A 22,713-nucleotide genomic window follows, 5' to 3' on the forward strand; every position below is an offset into this window, starting at 1 on the left:
TTTAATAAAATATGCAGTTGAGGTTAGTTGGCTGTGCTGCACGCGGAGCAAGTTGTGCAAAAAAGTCATCAATAAAATTTTATTTCTGGAATTCACTCCAAAGTAAGAAAATCATAGCATTTATACGGGCCAATCGCATAAAGAATATCGAAAATTTGCTTTTGAATAGGGAGTAAGCGTCAAAGTCAAAATGTCGGGGTACTGAAACTGAAATATAATAGCAAATGTCGGTTAATATACAGTTTTCTTGAAAAGACATTCAGCACGGTCCAAAAGGATCCTTGAAGTAATTGAATCTCTATTTGATTGCTTAGTTTTTGGCGTAGCCACACATACCGCCAACTTACCCCGGGCCGGGTAAGTTGGCGGGTTTTCCGCGTCACATATTTTCGTCTCTAAAAATGGAGACAAGGCATCAAACACTTAATAAAAACGCTTTCAATCCACCTAACAGTGTGATGAGACATTTCTTATAACTCTTATCACTCTCTTCGGATATTATATCTTTTGAGAACATTTAGAACTTGATGCTTCGCGATGTTTTTGATAACACATACTACATGGGATAGTGGTAGGGTTGGGAGTACCGGTTTTACCGTTACCGAAAACCGGTAAAACCGTCCAAATATCCTATACCGAAATACCGGTTTTATAAGAATGAAAAACCGGTATTTTCGGTAATTTGGTAGGAAGGACTATTTAACAAAAGGGTTTTATTGTTGCACAGCTTTGACACGCTTTAAAAAGCTTTTCACTTGCTAGTGTTTTCAAATTAGGTGCCATGCACAGTAAGTTTGCCTGTTTTAGAACTTTTTAATAATAATATCAGGGCCGGCGGAAAGCGTGGGTAGTATGGGTAGTGCAACCCACTCGAAAATAACCGAGTGGGTAATTACCCACTCGAAATTTTGAACCATTTAAAAAAATTTAGATGTGCATCGCATGTATCTCGCACTACACACATTTGAAAACATCGATGTACCACAATTCCATTTGCGTAAACGAACGTGATTTAATGCGAATGTCATGTAAGCGTGTACATTGCGAAAAGGGAAAAAATCCTTACTAATGGACCCCTCACCCTATACTTTCTACCCACTCGGGCGTAAAGTGTTTCGCCGCCCCTGAATAATATAAGCAGGGGAATAGTGCTTATGTAAGCAGCGATAACAACCCGAAAAAATCCCACATGTCAAATAAAACTTATCAAAATATGGAGGAACAAGAAAATCTGCAAGACAAAATCCATCAACTCCATATTCCCATACTCCATTTTGTATTCAATTTCTTCGCACTACTAGCAAATCTATAACGCATAGACCTATCATAGAACTCTGACAATAGATTCTGCAGTTTTCATCAGCAATACTGCCTCAGGGTACGTTGAAATGAAATTAAAAGAAGATTGTTACAAAGCACTGGTTTTCAAGACAAGGCGGAATTTATGCGGTTTCATAAATTGAGTATGAGTGTTCGAATGACACTTTTGGACACCAGTGACAAATTTGACCTTGATCAACCTGTCCTATAGCGTTTTCGTTTTCGATAGCCTGAAACCCGTTCCGTTCCAATTTATGGTAAACATCACCTTTACGTCCGAGCATTTGGGTAACCAGAAAACAATAACTTCAGGTCTGATTTTCTATGTATTTGTTTTTCAAATCTCGGAACGCTTACTGCATCTAGCTAACCAAAGTGCTTTTTGGACTAATAAGCGACGACACTTTGCATACTATGATACACAAACCAGATGCTGAATCACATCCTATTTTTTATTTTGATTATAGAGGTTTTAATCTTAGGGTCATATGGCTCTCTTTTTGAGTTAGAAAAATTTCTAACCCTTTTTGCGGGATTGAGAATCGAACCCAGGTGAGCTGCGCATAAGGCAATCGATTTACCAACTACGCTATTCCCGCCCCTTAATGTGGACTTTAAAAAGATCATAATACCATAACAGTAATGAAATCAACATTCATAAAGCTTATTCGATATAGGAGTACCGTAAGAGCCAATAATGTTCTGTGTTAAATGATCAAATACCCAATTGGCTTTGTACGTTGAGCGATTATTTTGTTAACACAGTTTGTAATTTTTTTTAAATACCGGTTTTTACCGGTTTTACCGGTTTTTTCATTTTCATTACCGAAAATACCGGTTTTTTAAAATCCTCCGGTTTTCCCAACCCTAGATAGTGGTAGGACTCTGAGAATCGCTCAAATCAGCATAGGACAACATCAGTGCTAGAAATCTCAAACCAAATCAATGGGAAAGCGAAAAAATGGCCTATAAAATAGACATACAAACGAATTATTGCTAATGCTCTGTTAATAAAATATCTAAATTCCTCAATAAATGGATTGTGGTGGGAAAACTGAATTTTCCTAAAGGGGTTATATATTGTACTGAGCCAAAAAAATCGAATTTTTTTTTGAATCGATTTGAAGTTTATACTTTACTCAAATTTCCAACGCGACTGAGAACTAAGAAATCAACGCTTTTTCTTGAAAAAAAGCGATACTAGCAGTGACACCATTCAAAGAAAATCAACAGTGAATATTTCCAGACATGGTTTTATTTCCTATTTAAGAACTATTGTGTTTTTTACATCCAAGATTGCATGATTCAGTGATCGAAACCCAAAACTTCATGAAGTATTTGAAATTATTAAATTAAAATTTGTGTTTGCCATTGAAATTGATAAAATGATAGTATCACCCCTTTGGCGATTGTTTACTTTTTCGGTTCCACCTATCAGCATTGAAGTATCGCCTATAGGTTTTTTTACAATACCAATTTTACAATTGGTAAGGGTTTGGTGAAAATCGATCTTACCGTCCAAACGGCATAATTCCGAAACCGTAATTTTTGAAGTTATAAAATTATGCAGAATTAATTTTTCAGAAAATAGTAACAGAGTTCGTGTCTTTAGCGAATTTGTTGAGACTTTATTGTAGTCATGAATATTAACCTAAGAAAATTCGCCATAAATACTTCTTGGACGATATACCGTCAAAATTATTTTATCAAATGATACGCTGTTTAATGTTTGTAAAATTCATCGAAGATACTAAACCTCCGAAATTGGCGGTTTCAAAATGATGTTATCTTGACCTTAAATTACTGTTTTTGAACATTTGACCTATACATATAATTGGTCATACAACGAAAATCAAATTCTCATCAAAATCGATCAGGACCTGCTAGATTCGAATGGAAATCGTCATTTTTCATAAATTTCTCTCTACATTCGGAAAGTGTTATCCTCGTTATTAATCATATTACATTTTCGTCTCAACTCGGCGCATTCCCAAAATAAAAACCTGTTTTAATCCACCTAGTGCACTATAGTGGTGCAATTGTGTTTTTCTCATTTGTCCAGACTACGATTCCATGGCTGGTTATGTTCAATACAATGGTGGAAATGAATATTACATGTTCAGTACGATTTGCACATACGTACAATGGATCGACAGCCACGATCTTGAGATACTATGTGATACTGAAAAATCGATAGAAGCCAGCGGCGGATCATGGAGAAAGATCCGGGAGGTCCAGATCCTGCCGAAAATTTTCAACTTGTTAAGAAATTTTAAACTAGTTTTAATTTTAAAGTAGCAACCCCTCACTGCATACTCCCTCCGGGCCGGAATGATTGACGATTTTTAGAGTGATTTCATAACCTTTCTATATGAGAAAGGCAAATATGTACCAAAATCCAAAACAATCAATTTTTGTTAAACATAATTTTTTTCGAGTTTGCATCAAATCTCAATGTTTCATGCATTATAAAGTCATTTGGCATCAAAAATACAAATTTGATTTTGAAATTTTTTCACTTCAGTTTATATGGGAATTTACTGTGTGATTGCACTCTTCAACTAGTAAATCCGGAACCAGAAGTCCAATCAATAAAAAATGCAATTGCAGCCGATGGGAAATTTGTACCTTTCATTTGTGCTAATCGATCCAGCCATCTCAGATTAACAAAGGTCACATTTTTTCCACATGCACACATACACACACAGACATTTTCCGATCTCGACGAACTGAGTCGATTGGCATATGACACTCGGCCCTCCGGGTCGGGATTAGATTGACGAATTTTAGAGTGAATGAGAAAGGCAAAAATATTTTTAGCAAATGTTGAAAGTTATGCATTTTTTTGGTGAGCAGTTCTATGTTTCATAGACATTAAATCAATTTTAACTTCGCTTTCTATTAAATAAAGACCCTTATTACAATACATCTCTACAAAAACGAGACCAATTTGAAAATAAATCTGAGGATTATGATTGATTACAGAACTCTGGAATTTTCTATTTTCTATTGGAATGTTTTCAGGCAGGAATTTGATATTGATGCTATTAGACAACTGTGAAATCAAGACCAATAGATGAGTTACATATCAGGACCCCATTCCGACAATTTATCAAAAGTTCTCATGATGTTTACAACAACAGGTTATCAATCTACGGATCAGATAATGTTATTGTAATATTGAATTAAATCAGTCTGCATCAATAAATTTTCAACTTCAATCCAATATTTTTTTGGGTGTGGTGGGGGGGGGGGGGGGGGGGGTTGCATGGTGTTAAACCCCAAAACCTTCTCTGGGCTACGCCGTTGCTTGGAGTTATTTATTTCGCTTTTCATTTTCCGAAAGGTTTCAGATCGATCCGATGGTCATAAGTTAGAAAAATTGCAGTCAGAAGGTTCGCACAAATGAACATTTTTGCACTGATAAGTTATCAAGTTCCTTCCAGACAACTTGGAAGTGTTCGGTGATTATTTCTAGCGGTTGTAGATAGAAAAATGAAACACAAAATTCGATTTATCGAAATAATGTTTGGCTTATTTCAATGGATTATTACTACATTGAACAATAAATAGGCGACTAAAAGTAATCCACAAACAACAAGCCATAACTTTTAAAGTATTCAAAATAGATATTTGAAGTCTTCAGTAAAGTTATTCGCAAAAGTAAGAGCAACAAATTTGCTGAAGGCATCATTTCGATGTAATCACTTCCAAGAAAATTTGTGGAAATATCTCACTCATAGGAAGATTAATCAGCAAAAGCACAATACCAAAAGAAAGGGCATATTGCCTCTATTGAATTCTCCGAAGATATTATTGATCTAAAATAAGCCGTTTTGACGTTAATAATAGATTACATGTTTTTGGTCATATTTCTGGCAATGGGAAATGATAAAAATCTTTCGTCCGAATTTAATGTTAAATATTTCTTTTGATAATGGTCCGATTTCAACAATCTATAGCTTGTTCGAAAGGTATTCGTTAAAGCTATCTAAAAACATAAAAATTGTTAATCTATATTGTCAATTTCGGCAGATAATTTAAAAAAAACTGCAAAAAACGCCATTTTACGCATTCAAACATTCATATCTTAAAAACAAAACATCAGAATCAAAAACAAATTAATAGCGTTCATACTGTTTTTTAGTTCTTTCATTTAAAATTGGTTTGGATAAGATCGGTTCAGCCATTGCTGAGAAACACGAATGAGAATTTGTCCGTTACATACACACACACACACACACAGACACACACACACAGACATTGTCCCAAATCGTCGAGCTGAGTCGATTGGTATATAAGACTCGGCCCTCCGGGCCTCGGAAAAAATCTTCAAAGTTTGAGCGAGTTCTATACATTTCTTTTATAAGAAATGTAAAAATCAGAGATGTTACCAACAGTCTGCTCTTTCATGCAGCGTGTTATATTTTGCAAGATCTACCTACATCAAAGCGGTAAAAATTAAAAACTGAAAACACCGCCAACTAGCCCCGGTCTCCCCTAAACAGGAAGAGGACGACAAACTGCTTGTAGTCGCCAGTGCAAATAACTGGCTTTAGTTTACAAAGTGATTTCAGCATCCCGAAATTCGCATCTGTAAAGTTTTGAGCCTTCGAAATTACCCAGTCCCAGCCCAATGTACCCATATGCGGCCCAGAGACCTATTCTATTTCAGGGCAAGCAATTTGAAATTACGTAGTGAGTCGCGGTGGGTGTCCAATAAAACCGTTATGCAATCCCAAGATGAAAATCCTAACAATAACACTCGGGCGCTTCAATAAAAACATAAATGTAATGACTTTATAGCACACAGTCAATTAACCCTTTGTATGAGCCTTATGTAGTACTTTCCTCCACGAGGCGTTTCCCATTCCCTTGATAACTCTTGAACGCCAATTTCAAATACGTTGTCGGTAACAACATAATCCTCAATAAAAATATTTCCGGCAAGATTCTACCACTTGGAGTCATGTCAAATGGAATCAATATTAAAAGGAAAAAGTCTAGCGTAAGCGCAAGCAAAGTACCTCCATGCTGTGAGTTGCCCGGTTGCATAATATCACGTTGACGGACCACATACCACACTGTCTCGACCGGCGCAGATCAGGAGCCCAAAGCACGCCAAATCGATTTCGGTAATCAGATCGCAGTGCACAAGTTACGTAAAGCTAACAGAACCACTCTATATATTCGAAACAAGGTCAATATCGGTTGGGATTATGTGCTGCCGAGGCTCAACAAAACTGGGATTGTTTGATGGTCCAAAATGAAATCGAAAGTGACTCAGCAGGAGTAGCCGGTAGATTGGGTTGAAGCGTGCGCTTGCTGGGAAGCTCACCGGCTCTACAGGTAAGTGAGTAGCTTAAATGAAATTTGCTCAGCCAGGTGGGACAGTCACTGAGGAATCCATTATGATATTGAGATTGGTTACAGCTCGAAGATACCAATTTTTGCTTTGTACATTTTAAATTTCTTAAAACTAGATAATTACAATAAATAATTTTTAGACTATCTTGAGATACTAGACTACCTTAAACTAGGAATACAATACATGGGGGATCAAATATTAAGATCGTGGTTTTAGAGTGCATAACATCTTTACAACAACTGGAAATTCGAAATAAAATAATGATATTCTGGGTACTAGGCCACCAAGGAATCGATGGTAACGAAGTGGCCGGCTATGGACCAGAAGCATTTCTAGGCAGATCTACCTATGCCATCAAACTAGAACTTTCGGTTTGGGTAAGAGACCAACTGCTAAACGACTGGCGTAACGTAGTAGGCGCTCGACAAGCCAAGAAATTCATAATCCTCATACAACGAAAGCCAAAAAACTGATGAATCTAAAACAAAAAGATATACGTGTAATCACAGGTTTATTTACGGGGCAAAAGTCAAGATGACATTTGTCGATTCTGTAACTACGAGCCCGAGAGCTCGGTACATATTCTCTGCCATTGTGCAGTACTATTTCTTCGAAGGGAGCGATACTTCGGAAGGCATCTTATGACGCCGGACGAGGTATGACATACCTGTCCCAAACGGATCCTCAGCTACATTAATAATGTACTACCCGGTTGGGACGACATATGTGGATAAACAAACAACTCACTTCCAACTCCATTGAATTCGGGCAATTTGTGGCATGTAGAGCAAACAGTGGCAGCCACAAAAGATAACCTGAATAGTGGTCGCAGTGGCAAAGTTTCCCCTCACAAAAAATGTTTTCCTGAAACAAGAAGCACTTTTTTGTGCATTCCGTCTTAAAGTTCCGTCAATAGATCGTGCAACTATCCACACAAGACTGTGGCCCCAAATGATTACTTGGGATGAATTTATACTTTCTCCCAGTGACCTTACACTCACATGTAGTTTCCTTTTAAAACTTGCAATGTGATGATTACTCCTCGCGTGGAATGACTGTCTGGCTGGGTCGCGCGACAACTTGAAGATTAAAAATTGAAGATTTTATCATAGTGAATTTATACAATAAATATATAACTTCAGTTTTGAGCTGCACAACAGAAACTGCTTCAAAAAAGGTTTTTTCGTGCTCCGAACAATTGTCATTATCCCATATGCTGGGTTCGAAATCAAGAGGTGTGAAATACGGTTCCAATAGGCTCTAATGCCATAATATGCACATTACCCTACTGCGAAAATTCGTCACACGCCGTATATGTGCGATTAGTTGCACACATAATATATTAAATTTTTTCACTCCTTTTGTACACATGCACATCAAGTGTGCAATTTACATAAAATGTACGTTTGGATGGAACATAATGGTGTGCAATTTCGCATAGTCGAAGCCAGCATGAAAAGGCTGAAGTAAAAGAAAAACTTGAACTGTAATGTCAAGGCATCTCCTCGATGAAGAATCAGTAGTCGCTATCGAACTGTCACTTAAATTGAATCCTTTACTAACAAATAGCACTCATCTGTTTGTCAAGTTCAAGTGTACAATAGGGTAGAACTGTCAACAGTGAAACATTACAGCACTTTCGTTTTTCACAGGTGTAGTCGTTGTTCCACTCATTCAGAAAGGGGTATAATTTTTAATTCTATTTCTTTGGTGGTTTAGTATTAACAACCACAATTTGAAAATAAAAACCTTTATAAGAGATTTTCTTTCAATTCTCATTTTATTTTATTTTCGACTTTTTCAGCGTTCTACTAAAACGCTCTTGATTGATGATTGTTTCTAATTCCTAAAGGTAACCTCCGGTGAGTGTCATATATGGTTTGATAATAGGTAATTTGAACCGGTATATAACACATAAAAAATCTTTAAATTATTCATATAAAATATCGACAGTGAATATATTTTGCAATTTTGATGAAATTTAATTAATCTGGTGTTTCCACCAAACTTTCAGACTGTTTAATTCGTGAGAAACCGAGTTATTTCCACTGTCTAACTGGTGACGGTTCTACCCTAATGCTAACCTTCACGTATCGCCTCTGGGGCATATCCAATGGTCTCAACAGTCAAGCTGCCGAAGATCTCCACCATCAGTCATCATTCAATGGCCATTTCGATTTCATGCACCCGCTAAGAGCCAGCACAGCGAAACGTTCATTGTCAACGATATCATGTAGAGGTTGCTATGTCATGTTCAGAAGCATGCAAATTGATCGTAGCCGAATCCGTCGTTATTCGGCAATAGATATCCATTAGCCTGAAAGGGTTTGTGTAACGGACACCAAAGCAAAGTAAATCGAAAATTAGGACAACCTGACAACCTACTGAGAAAATTTGTACGGTTGATGAACATTCGAGTCAAGTTGAAATATTCGGCTCGCAGGTCTCATAACTGGTTCGGTTTCTTCTACAACAATATCACACATAAGACACGCCACGGGCACTTGGCGTAGAATAATGACAGTTTGGAACGGTAGCATAAACATGATGTCAATCGAGACATAGGATATTGTATTCCACTTGAAACTGATTGCGCAATATTCCGAAACTACATGCGTCTCCGTGAAATTGTTTAGACGCCTGAGCCAGCGTTACCACCTGTCTATGATACTGAGGGAACCCCAATCACACACAAAATTATAACCCACTGTTTATGATATAATTTGAATAGAGACACTCACCTTCTTCAATGATTTCTGTTCGATGTAATCCACCTCACGCAACTGGATGCTAAAGACACTGAGAGAAAAATACTTTAATGAGCGATCCCCTGCTGAATCGTGGGGATCGCTTCTGCATTACGAATAAATACTCTATAGTCAACGAGACTTAATGGCTTTGTACCATAAATAAATTCATATAGAGTAAACACGCCCGTAATAAATGCATGTGCACTATAGCGCATGGTACGGAAAAAGCTAATGCCTTGACAGCAAACTTCCCTAAACGGAAGATGCCGATGAAATTACTACACCAAACTTTTAAGCCACCATGCAATGGGTTGTGGTTTACCGTCTCATTCATCATCGAGCCGGCGATGTTAAACCATGCTACGGAATCCATTCACGAATGAGGGTTTCTCTGTTATGCTAAACTACCGGCCGGACCGACCGCAGCAAACTGTTGTGTGCGCCTGGTGAAGTAGGGCTTCCCCGTCAGCAGTGTGTCAGTGGTGCGACCACCATATTGTGTTATGTGTAGGGAAATTGAAAACAAAAACCTTGCATGAGACAACGAACCCATCGAGGATCGGTTAGTGTGTCGATGGCGCCTGCCTGCGTGGACAGGGAAAACAAAACAACTAATAGGGCTGGAAGCGTGAAAACTGGTTCACTTGGTCAATGCATTTGTTGATATGCATATTTTTTCTTCAGTATAAAAGGTGTGGTATCTAGTGAATAGTCATATATGTACATGTAATTTAACACTTGTTTAACAAAGCCTGAAACAAATCGATTATTCGACATTCGATTACTAAACGTTCGGCGCTTGGTTTGCTATCTAAATATTGTTTACAGTTAGATTTAATAGAAGATCGCAAAGTAAAACGAGAACTTGGTCTAAATGGACGGAAGGAATCAAACCAAAGAATTGTATATGTCCAGTATACATCTCGTTCATTGGCGTGCGCAAGGGGGGGGGGCTAGGGGGGGCTATAGCCCCCCTAATGCGATGGAATTAAAAAAAATAGTATTATTATAATGTTAAAAAGACATGTCAAACTTACTGCATATCTTATTTTGTTTAAGCAAGCCATGTTATCTTAGTTGGCGCAAGTTCGTTGAAATCAGGAATCTCTATCGATAACAAGATAAGGTTGCTGAGAGGAAGCGGTAACTGCAGCAAAGATTCTGTTACCGGCTTAAAAATACAAGAGTGATGGTTATCAATTTCATTTTTATAACATGGAAAGCGAGAACAAGAGAAACTTTCAACTTTCTTCTAAAACTTAACAGTAATATAATCTTAGAAGAACTAAATAGATGCTATTTATTTGGATAACAACTTATTCTACTTCTATCTTCTTTTCATTTTAACGACATTAAATTAGCTAGAAATTACTGAGTAGGAAAAGTTTAAAAAAATTAGTTATGAAAGGATTTGGAATATACCGATAGGAAAGCTGTCGGTTCTCATGGTAAAGGCTCTGCTGTTGCCGTAACACATTATATATTTAAGCAATTCGTAGTAACTCTGCCTAAGTACGACTCCTACCAGCAGAAGATAAAAAAAATAGTCCGGAATCTTCTAAGCATGTTCTTACCCAAGCAACAATTCAAGTTTTATAGCACGCTACAAGTGCAAACTTATCTTAATAGTGAATACCAAAAAAATATATGTTTGAATATCATATTTCATGGAAAGCATGATATATATAATTCCCCCTTTAGGACAAAAGGTTTTGGGGATCGATTAACAAGAGATTGCCTGATCACAACGTAGCAGCAAGTTCATAAGGTGATCAGTTCAGCAGTAACATGACTATCGGATAACACACGAGGAAACTGGTTCGATGTGGACTGTGGAGTGCCAACGAGCAACAGATGACAAAAATCAGACTATGAGCTTATTGCTCGCACTGTTAGAACAGTGTAGTGCAAGGATGTAAAATGCCTACCTTTTCTGCGGCTGTAATTTTTCAGCGTACATTCTCATTTCTCTTTCGACGCTGCTGTCGTTCACTAGTGCAGGACGCCCAGCGCTGTACGGCCGTCTGTAAGCAAAGCAGTAACATGACAAAAAATACTGCCCCCAGTACAGCCACCAGACGCGAGCGGTACAGCTTCTCTTTCCTTATTTTACACTTTTTTTTTAAATATTTTTAATCTGTTCAATATTTTTAATCAGAAACGACGACAATGAATGTGGTTCGTTTACGCCATGACCGGCATCAACGCTTTCGTGTGTGGGCCTCTTCCTTTGACTATGCAAAGAAAAGTGTACAAAGTGTGAAATCAAACTTTACTACGCCACACTCTCACCGAGCAGTCGGAGTACAGCAGCAAAACAAAAATGTATTCAACTGCTGTACGGTAAAATGTACTCGGTTCGGCTACCGTTCTGGCAAGAGCTGTAGTGATGCGTCGCTGTAGCGGACTGTACGGCTTGTGCAAATGTAAATATACCGAAAAAATGTAGTTTACCGGTACCGTTGGCATCCCTGGTGTAGTGAGCTGAAAGCCGCTGAAAAGGACGATCACGACAGGGGCGCATAAGGCTTGATAATTATGGACTAGCATGTTAGAGACAGTCATTTTAGATATTCAGTTTTGGACATGTAGAGCGTAGGAGACTCGTTAAAGTGATCAGTAGACAACCTATAAGGTGTCGTCGACTTTTGGGGAAAGCATTGCTGTTACTGGAGGTATGCAATCGAGGAAAATATGTGTGTAAAGCGTGACTGGAAAGTGGCTCTCTGGAAATGTCTAATGCTTTCAACTATGGTTCGCATCAAATACCCAGTCGCTATGAATAGCACAAGTTTACGAAAAATAAATTGATTTCTTTCCTAACTATGTTTTCTAAATGCATTTTGGACCACTCAAAAACCTCTAAAAGTGTTATTAAATGTTTTCCTACGGAAAGAAAATGTTCTATTTTCTACTTGATTCTCGGAGTAGCTCGGAAGTTGTTCAGAAGTTTTTGTTTGTCATCATTTTTCTTCTTGATATCATAAAATAAAGTTAACAAAGTTTTAAAGTAAATTATTTTTTGAACTATAGTGAAAAAAAATCAGTTGGCCATAATCCCATAATCCTGACGAGATAGAAAGAGAAACAATATATTTCGTAAATATTTTGATCTGATTACTCAGATTCGATTTTTGTTTTTTTTTATATTTTTGTTTTTTTATATCTCATAATGAATTTTTATGGCATTTTCCACCTTTTGTGCTCAGTTCATAGTACTTTTTTATTGATTTTATTTATGTTTTGCTTTGTGTTCAGTTGTGAAACTTTTCATTGAAACATTCTTGAGTTTGGATGTTCAGGAAAATTGAATTGGTATTAAAACAAGGTAGCTTCATAGCAGGCGGCCCATTAAATAGCTCGTATGTTGAGATTTACTCTGATTTTTTAACATAACTTTCCTAACATAATTCTAAAAATTTAGAAAAAATCCAAATTAGAAACATTTGAAACTCTAAGAATGTAGAAACGTTATGAGTCTTCTTTTCCAGTATAGGGCTCTTTGTGACCGGTTCTGTAAATTTTTACTGCAATTTTCTTGAAATGAAATGCAAAATTTTTAAAAAAGCTAATGTTTTCATAAATTGTCACGTGATGGAACAATACAGAATTAATTCTGCACAAAAGAAATGAAAACCCGAGTATGATAATCACAATGGCCAAACCTAGGTTAAAGCTTTATATGTGCAGTACAAAAAGATTTCATGTAGAGGAGACCGAGGCTGGTTGGCCGAGTTTTGCTTTCGGAATTTCTGTACTCATTCTGGTTAGACTTTTTGAGAAGCGGTTTGTGCTGTCATGAAGAAGCCACCCTTGAGCACATATACAGGGTGTTTGGTTCATGGTTAAGAATCTCTCGGGGGGTGATAGACTGCCATATTTGGAGAAAAAAATTGTTCTACACATGCCATCAAATCTCAACCGTTAAAGAGTTATTGAACTTTTTGTGTAAAAAACTTATTTGTCTTAAAATACCTCTAACTTTAAAAGTATACTTTGTATTTCAAATGTTTTAGTTCCATTGGAAAGGTGAGAAAATTTCGCATTAAGTGATGCCCTTACATGTTTCAGCTAATGAGTTTAAGTTGCCTTTTCAAAGTAATTTATTGAAAATTAAACAATTTTGAACGATTTTTCGTTCATTTCTTGAAAATCCTAATAGTTAGCCTCATCATTTTAATTATTCAGATTGTTAGTCTTGATGAGCTGCTTAATTCGTTCTTTGACATGATACACTTACCTTTTCTTATTTTCATGATTTTGGGTTATTCAACTTGGATATTTTTATCTCATTTTCACTAGTACCAGCTCTAATTGAAAAATTATGGCACTTATTGTACTTTTTTTCTTTTTATTCGATAGCCAGAAAAATTTTACAGTGAAAAATGCATTAATACCTTTCAGTTAAGTGAATTTAACATTCTTTAAAAAGTAAATTAGTTTAAAGTTAGTGCTATTGTTAGCATTTTCCTTTATTTTCTTAAAATAGTAAATAATAAACATCACTATTATTATCATGGAAATAATGCATCTCAGCAAGTTCTACAGTTCTTTCTTTGACTCCATTCAATTATCTCTTTTGGTTTCGACGCAAAATCGTTTTTATCACATCGTTTCATGTGGAAAAATAACGATTTCGAACCCACTACATTTGTTTCTAGCTCATACTGTGTTAACTATTAATTAGCAGCAAAATGAAAAGAGCTTTAGACAAAGGGTCAAATAAAAAGTTATAGAGAACATTAAGGGACACCAAATGAACAATAGTAACGATAAATTTTGTTGATTAATAATTAGAATAATTAAAAAACTCTCCAAAAAACACAAATTTTGAGTTATTTCGTTAGTAAAAAATCATTTAGTACACTTAACTAAAAGATATTTGTACATACACTGATAGCACATTTTCTCAGCTTTCCAATGAAATCTTGTAAACAACGATATAAAGCATATTTTTAGATTAGAGTCTTTCAAGCACTTGCAAGTCGGTTACAGGAAAAGTATAGTAATGAAATTACAAAGAAATGAGAAGAGATAGAACAATGACGTCCAAGAACAAATTATGAATCGTCCTAAAACCCAACTTTTGGATAATGGATATTGCTATAATCATATTTCATTATTTCGAGAAAATTAGCAAAAACCTCCTCAAAAACACTAACTTTTAACTACTTTACAGCTAAAAGGTAATTAAAACTAATTACTTAAAAGATATGAGAACACCATTCAATAGGAAATTTCACCTGAAACTGAAATATTTAAAATACAAAGTATACTTTTAAAGTTAGAGGTATTTTAAAACAAATAAGTTTTTTACACAAAAAGTTATTTCGTTAGTAAAAAATCATTTAGTACACTTAACTAAAAGATATTTGTACATACACTGATAGCACATTTTCTCAGGTTTCCAATGAAATCTTGTAAACAACGATATAAAGCATATTTTTAGATTAGAGTCTTTTAAGCACTTGCAAGTCTGTTACAGGAAAAGTATAGTAATGAAATTACAAAGAAATGAGAAGAGATAGAACAATGACGTCCAAGAACAAATTATGAATCGTCCTAAAACCCAACTTTTGGATAATGGATATTGCTATAATCATACTTCATTATTTCGAGAAAATTAGCAAAAACCTCCTCAAAAACACTAACTTTTAACTACTTTACAGCTAAAAGGTAATTAAAACTAATTACTTAAAAGATATGAGAACACCATTCAATAGGAAATTTCACCTGAAACTGAAATATTTAAAATACAAAGTATACTTTTAAAGTTAGAGGTATTTTAAAACAAATAAGTTTTTACACAAAAAGTTATTTCGTTAGTAAAAAATCATTTAGTACACTTAACTAAAAGATATTTGTACATACACTGATAGCACATTTTCTCAGCTTTCCAATGAAATCTTGTAAACAACGATATAAAGCATATTTTTAGATTAGAGTCTTTTAAGCACTTGCAAGTCGGTTACAGGAAAAGTATAGTAATGAAATTACAAAGAAATGAGAAGAGATAGAACAATGACGTCCAAGAACAAATTATGAATCGTCCTAAAACCCAACTTTTGGATAATGGATATTGCTATAATCATACTTCATTATTTCGAGAAAATTAGCAAAAACCTCCTCAAAAACACTAACTTTTAACTACTTTACAGCTAAAAGGTAATTAAAACTAATTACTTAAAAGATATGAGAACACCATTCAATAGGAAATTTCACCTGAAACTGAAATATTTAAAATACAAAGTATACTTTTAAAGTTAGAGGTATTTTAAAACAAATAAGTTTTTTACACAAAAAGTTCAATAACTCTGTAACGGTTGAGATTTGGTGGCACGTGTAGAAATTTTTTTCTCCAAATATGGCAGTCTATCACCCCCGAGAGATTCTTAACCATGAACCAAACACCCTGTATAGGGGGTTATTCTGACGGTCACTTTCGGTGAGGTGACACAAATCTCACGTGACTAAGGTGATCGGAAATTTTCAAGTCATCTCACTTAAAGTGAGAGATGTCACCAAGGTGACAAATTTTGTCACATTAGGTGACTAAGGGAATATGGAAAGTGACTAATGGGGGTGACTTTTGGAATAAGAAAAAACGATGCAACCTAAGGTGAGGCGGTTGAAAATTTGAATTTTATTTTTTACATATTAGCAACTCTGTAAATCTGTTGGAAATTTGTAATGAAGTATGAGTTTCTATAATTTTATTAACGATTGAAATAATTTAACCAGTTTTTTGTGACTCTGGTATATGAAATATTTTTTAGATTGGAGCGACTAATGGACCTATCTACTGCACAGCGATTTTTTGATTAATGTTTGCATCAGAGGGAATGTGTTAAAGGTTTGGAGTTATCCTCCTCCGCTATATTATTCTGAGCTGCGATAACGACCATAAAAGCACTGATGAAATAAAAGATGACAACAACATAGCTGTTGGTTTTTTAGAAGTAATAATTGTCAAACAAAAAGTCATTTTTATTAGGCACGACTTGCATGACAAATTTGTTTTTGGATAACATTTTGGGATGTGGAGGATGGTACAAACAAGGGGAAATAATGAAAGTGACAGTTTCAGGATACGCTTGAAACAGTTCGTTACAATTAAATGGTTGATGGAGATAATAAGCTTTGTTTGCACTCCTGTTTGTCTGTGGATAATATTTTCCAGTTAAAAATGAAACTTATGATTTCAATTTTCACAATGTGATTGGATAAGACCAAATAAACATAAAAGCTTTTTCATTTTGCAACATACATTTTATTTAGGCCATCAATCAATATAGATATAGGAATGCGCCTCTACTTGGTATTGAAAGTCAATTGAAGAGATGTTTTGATGGGATCTAAAATTAATTAATTTGTAAGGTTTTCGGAACTGGTTTAAGGTTCAGGTTCGTACCTAAAGTTCTGGATTTATCCGCTTACTTCTGTTAATGAGTGGTTGTTTTCACGCGGTGTTATGTAGTGATAGAAGTATATTGACGTTACGTATTCTGCAGCGGCGAGCCATCGTGGCGCGCGATTGTCTTTTATGTTTAGAGTGTTAGCTAAGATTGCCCGACACACGGCCTATGTAGCCCGCGACGACGGCCTGTTGTCTCTTTCAAGGTTCAGAACTAGGACTGGTTAGGGCGAGCTAGGCAAATTCTAAGTTGCTCATTATATAGTTCACCGGCAACTTAAGTCTATGCTAGCTAGTCTGTGAAATTATTGTGTTATATAACCATGCATGAAATATATTTTTCATATTCTACTATTGATTCAGAAGTTCAAAAATTGAAGCATATCCCACCATATGTATTTCGGAAATTGTGTTCCTATTGAAAATAATGAAAAAATAATAACTACTAACAAATTGAAAACATTATTATGACGGACAAGGTATATCCATAATTGGTGTAATTACTCTATATGGTCATTGCCGCATTTTTCAGGAGTATCAAGAACATAAATTGTTGCGGGTGTCCTATGGAATTTTAGTCGAACCCTTTTGGAGAAAGTGTTTTTATGAAGATCTACGACCGATTAAGTAAATAGATACTTTATTTCAGACATTCTATGTTGACTGACTGAATATTTTACGCTTATGATTTAAATATTGAGTTTGGGAGGGACTATTAAAACGATTTGAACAGTTGTTAACATTTAGTAAATATATGGTGGACTCTTCTCACCCATTAGGATTGCATTTTACTACCATTGCGATCAATTACAGTGGCCCAGTACGATAATTGAGGAAATTACGTTTCCTCAATTGGGTGCAGCGAACTCTGGCAGTGTGTTTGCTGAACAATTTCATGCACTCACTATATTTCTTGGCAAATACGATTTTCTGGCAGGAAATTTTTTAAAATGGTGGATAAATTGGTTTCTGAGATTTCGTGGTGGCCGCGTTAGAACTTTTCAACGCATGCACGCATTTTCAGAATACCTTTATAAAAAATTGTCATCGTGATAAGAATGTGTAATCCCGATTGAGCATCATTGCATTGTAAATGCTATAATAAGGGGCAGATGTATGCAAATGCAAATGTATAATCGTGGGTGAATGGAGAACAGTGAGTCTCATGATGTAAGGTATGAAAACTATGCTCAATGGAACTATTCAAGTCAGTTTTGGATCACATACATTTGGAGCAACATCAGATGTTGCTTCAAGATGTTCTCAACCCCGATTTGGCAGCTTTCACGCCGCCACCCTTACGGTTTGGTAAGGCTAGACTGGTGTTGAAAGGGGTCAATTAGGACTGTCTGACGTATTCTTGATGGTCACATTATTACCGTTTCTGCATTAAAATAGGCAGACGGCCTTTGTTGATTTTAAAATTAGGGAATATGTATGAATTGACATATTATGTCTTTTAGGCCTGTGACCTTCGACTGGCATGATCCATTCTCATTGGTTCGAATGTCTTCACGGCTGGTTGGTAGACGTGTGCTTCTACTTACAAATGGATATATCTTTTCCCTTGGATGGAGGGATATGTAGATCCTGTTGGTTATCGACTTTGACATTGGGTACGGGTTAGTTTGGGGAAGGAGTACAGGAGTGGTACCTAAAAAATAGTCAATTATTCAGGACTTTTTTATGATCATTTAGCTTGACCAAGCACTTAGAAACGGTAAAAAGCACTTAGAAATGGTAAGCAACCCTTTCGGGTCGATGCTATCTGTTTAAGTCGAACCAGATCGACATTCGTTTCAAGAAAAATTTATATGGAATCGTGGATATATATTTCTCATGTCCTTTATGGGCAGAGATTCTTTTTGTGAAACCCTAAAAGAACTTTTCCCGTCTGACTACTCAGCATAATGATGATAGAAAAAAATGAGGATCGTAACAAATATGAATATTGACTGCAACAGGGATGATCAAATTCTGTATGCATGTGTGGATGTGCATAGGAGCAATGTATCCCTGAGCAACACGAAAGGACAAACTCTGAGCCGCCATAACTCTCATGGGAAGGCTGGTGCACAGTTATAGATGCACAGAGCACTGCACACACTGACATGTGCAACGGTGAGCCGATAGGTGTACATTTAATGTACATAGGTTACAAAAATAGGTTATTGAGAGTTGAGACAGCCCGATTGCACACTGATACATAACAATAACATTAGTGCAAATGTATAGAAAATATTGTGCAATGCTTATGGTTACTTAGGTTCCTTCCTATGTTCTGTGCTTGCCATAGAAATAGAAAGTACATGTAATTGCTTAGTGGGAACGCAAATCTCTGTACTGTAAGTATATCTCTGTTGACATATATCAGTGGCAACAACTTTTTCGTTTTGCATATTTTACTTAAGGTGAAGCGATGCCAAAATCACAACAAGAGTTCGGTTATGTTCGGGTACGTTCGGCTTACGTTTCAACATCTGTGTGCAGCTAGAGCGTGCTATACCGGTAGGAGATGGTATGCACACAATTGTATCGTTCAGTAATCAGCTGGCTGATTTTTTACCGCGTGTTTCATTTGTTTTGAAAAACAAAAAGGTTCAAATTTCCTAAACGAATCAAAATTCCGTGAAGAGAATCTATTCATTTGCTTATGCTAACATGCTAACATACAGTGATAAAATCTCTAAGCAATCTGAGCTAAGACATTCAAGTTTCAAACGATTTTGTCTTGCGAGCCAATGCAATGTTTTGATTTTGACGATGAAATAAAAAGAAGCAGAAACGACGGCAGTCATTTTAGCTGCCACCTAGTGACTCTGTTCAGGATGTCCTTAACTGCACATTTCGGTGTAGCCAACACAACAAAACAAACAATAGTGAGAATTTCGCATTGAATCCACTTACGTCTCTTCCTAATTTTCTTTTTGTTTCCTTGGTTCGAAGCGGATCAATCGTCTATTTATGGTTGCGGTAAAAATACTAGCAGTGTTAGCCCTGTGACTGCTGTTTCACCTTCATCTTAAACCAGAATTCGATTGTCCCTGTTCTAGTCAATAGTGGTTATTGTCAGGATATAGATCAGGCAAATACTCATTTTTTCCTATTATCATTATTCTGACTAACTGAACGGGTGAAGACATTTCAATGTTTCACAAAAAGAATCTCTGCCCATAAGGAATTTGGGTAATATTTACTCGCGATTCCCCATAAAGTTTTCTCGAACCGAATGTCCATCTGGTTCTGCTCGAACAGATCACACCGACACCGACCCGAAAAGGCTACTCAGCATTTCTAGAAGCTGCTGTACTTGGTCGAGCTAAATAACCTTTCCTGATTTAGCTTCATACCAAAGGTCAAAAGAGTCGACAACTAGCAGGATCCACATGTCCCCCACCCAAGTGAATTGATCTATCCATTTGCACACATCTCCCAAAATCAGCCAAAATTCTGGCTGGTTCCAGTTCGTATTCCGGCTCCAGTGACACAACCGATTCTAGTTAGAATCGGTTGTGCCACTGGAACCCGTGCACGCACTGGAACCAGCCAGAATTCCAGTTCATTTCCGGCTGAACTTTACTGGGAGGTCCAGCGCCATCCCGTACCGTTCCTGAAATTATATATGTATTAGCGCTACTTACAGATTTCATTTCAGTAGTAGTAAGTGTCTCAGTCCCTCTTGTAAAACTCGCTTACTGCTCCTCATCTCTTCCGGTATTTCATCGAAACCTCAATTTCCTTCGGAACTCGTACATGGAGCTTTACTGGCGCAAAAAAGATATTATATATTACTTTATTCCCCACATTCCATAATATTATAATCAACAAAGGCTGTCTGCCAATTCTAATGCAGAAACGCTAATGATCTAACCATCAAGAATGCGTCAGACAACGAAGTAAAAACTGCCAAATAGGAGTTGAGGACAGCTTGAAGCAACATCTGATGTTCCTCCAAATGTATGTGATCCAAAACTGACTTGGATATCTCCATTGAGCCTAGCTTGCATAGCTTACATAACTAGTCTCACTGTTCTCCTTTCACCACAACATTATCAGCATAAATTATCTAATAAAAATCATTGCTGTTTCCACTAAATTTAAAATTTGTTTTCAATAGGGAAAAGTTAAACGATGCGCCAACGTATAATAAATGGCTAAAATAATGACCCCAGAATGTTGATCTAAATTTAAATGTATGATCAAATTCAAAATCAATTGGTTTAAATTAGCAATCGCTCACAATCATAGATCACGACCTAGATTAGAGTGGTTCTTTATTCACAATTGATGAAAATAGGACATTATTATACGGTTCTAACTAAACTTTTTTGGTCTCACCAAAAAAAATCTGTCTGTCGTTCGCCATAACAGACCAGACGGTGTTTTCCCGACGAAATAACAGATCCCCAATCAATAGATTTCTCAAGCAGCAAAACTGCCCAAAATAAAAAAAATAAACCACAAACTTTAACCCATATGGTCCAACGATTCCACATATTGTTTGGATGATACCCTAAACAGGTCGTTAGGTTCTTAAATCACACGATGTTTATTAGGGCGTGCACCCATTCAATGGCACCCCGTGTTCAATCACTCTACCAAATAGGGCTGGATGAGATCAAACTATCGTCGAAGAAATCATCCGGGATGTCAGGCTAACCACCACATTAGTAACATCAAAGCAAAAAAGTACTAGTGTACATGGAACTGCGAATGAAATAAGATTCATACATACGTAACAACGCAGAAAAATCTGTTTTCGAATTACTGTGTCCAATGAAACAGTAACTACGAAACATGGCATCAGAAAAAAACTTCATGGTAGAGTAGATTAGTCGTAACATTATTATTAAGCTTATTCTGCATTACGACGGATCACTTTTCGAACGAATTTGATTTGCATTCTCAATATAACGACACGAGTCGGATTCGTTCGAATCGCATTCGTTCGAAAAATCAAACCGTCTTAATACAAAATATGCTTGTTTAACTTTATACTTTTTAACAATTCATGCCGTCTTTTGATAATGCTACCAGTGCTTTTTACAAATACAAACTTATTAGTGAGCGTTTCCGTATTAGTTTTTTAAATTAACAAAACTACTACAAATAGTTGTAATTTGTTATGCAATTGCTTGAAAAAGCAACAAATACGACGAATACCAGACAATCATAATATAAACGGACGATTCGATTTAATGTTTTTTTTCACCGTCGTCATCTCTCAATTTTTTTCTTCACTTTGCTGTCACCTGGAACGACTAATAGAATGCGATGACACACCAGAATAGCGTGACAGAGAGTCACGTGAGTGACTTGTCTCACCTTAGGTGACTTCGGTGATCACGCGAGTGAGAAAAAGTGTCACCTCACCTAAAGTGACTGTTCGGAATAACCCCCATATTTTTTTCATTCATGAAAAAAATCAGGGAAAAAGTTATTAGCAAACAAATGCGAAAAGACAAGAGATTGCCATGGCTGGGGTAGATTGGCCGAGTTTGGCAAGATTAGTTAAACACGTCAAATGTATCAGTGGAAAACTTTTAATTCAAAAAACCATCGTTTTTTCTTATATAGGTAAGGAAAATAAAATCCACTCTTCACTTTTTAGTCCTTTTAAACTTTTTGGACTTAGTTTTGGCAGCTTTGGTGAACTTTTTACCAGCTCTCGCTGACTTCTTCCTCCGCAAGCGTAGGGTTACGTTTGATTTCATTTTTCTGCTCCTCCAATACAGCTTTTATTGGGGAATCAGTCAAAATTTGAGTCGAGCATGGCATTTAATTCATAAAATATCGGAATCAACTTCTTTATAAAAAATTCCGACTATTAATGATTCTTTTCTTATTTCTATTTGGTAATA

Source organism: Topomyia yanbarensis, chromosome 2 (genome assembly GCF_030247195.1).
Source record: "Topomyia yanbarensis strain Yona2022 chromosome 2, ASM3024719v1, whole genome shotgun sequence".
Taxonomy (NCBI): Eukaryota; Metazoa; Arthropoda; class Insecta; order Diptera; family Culicidae; genus Topomyia; species Topomyia yanbarensis.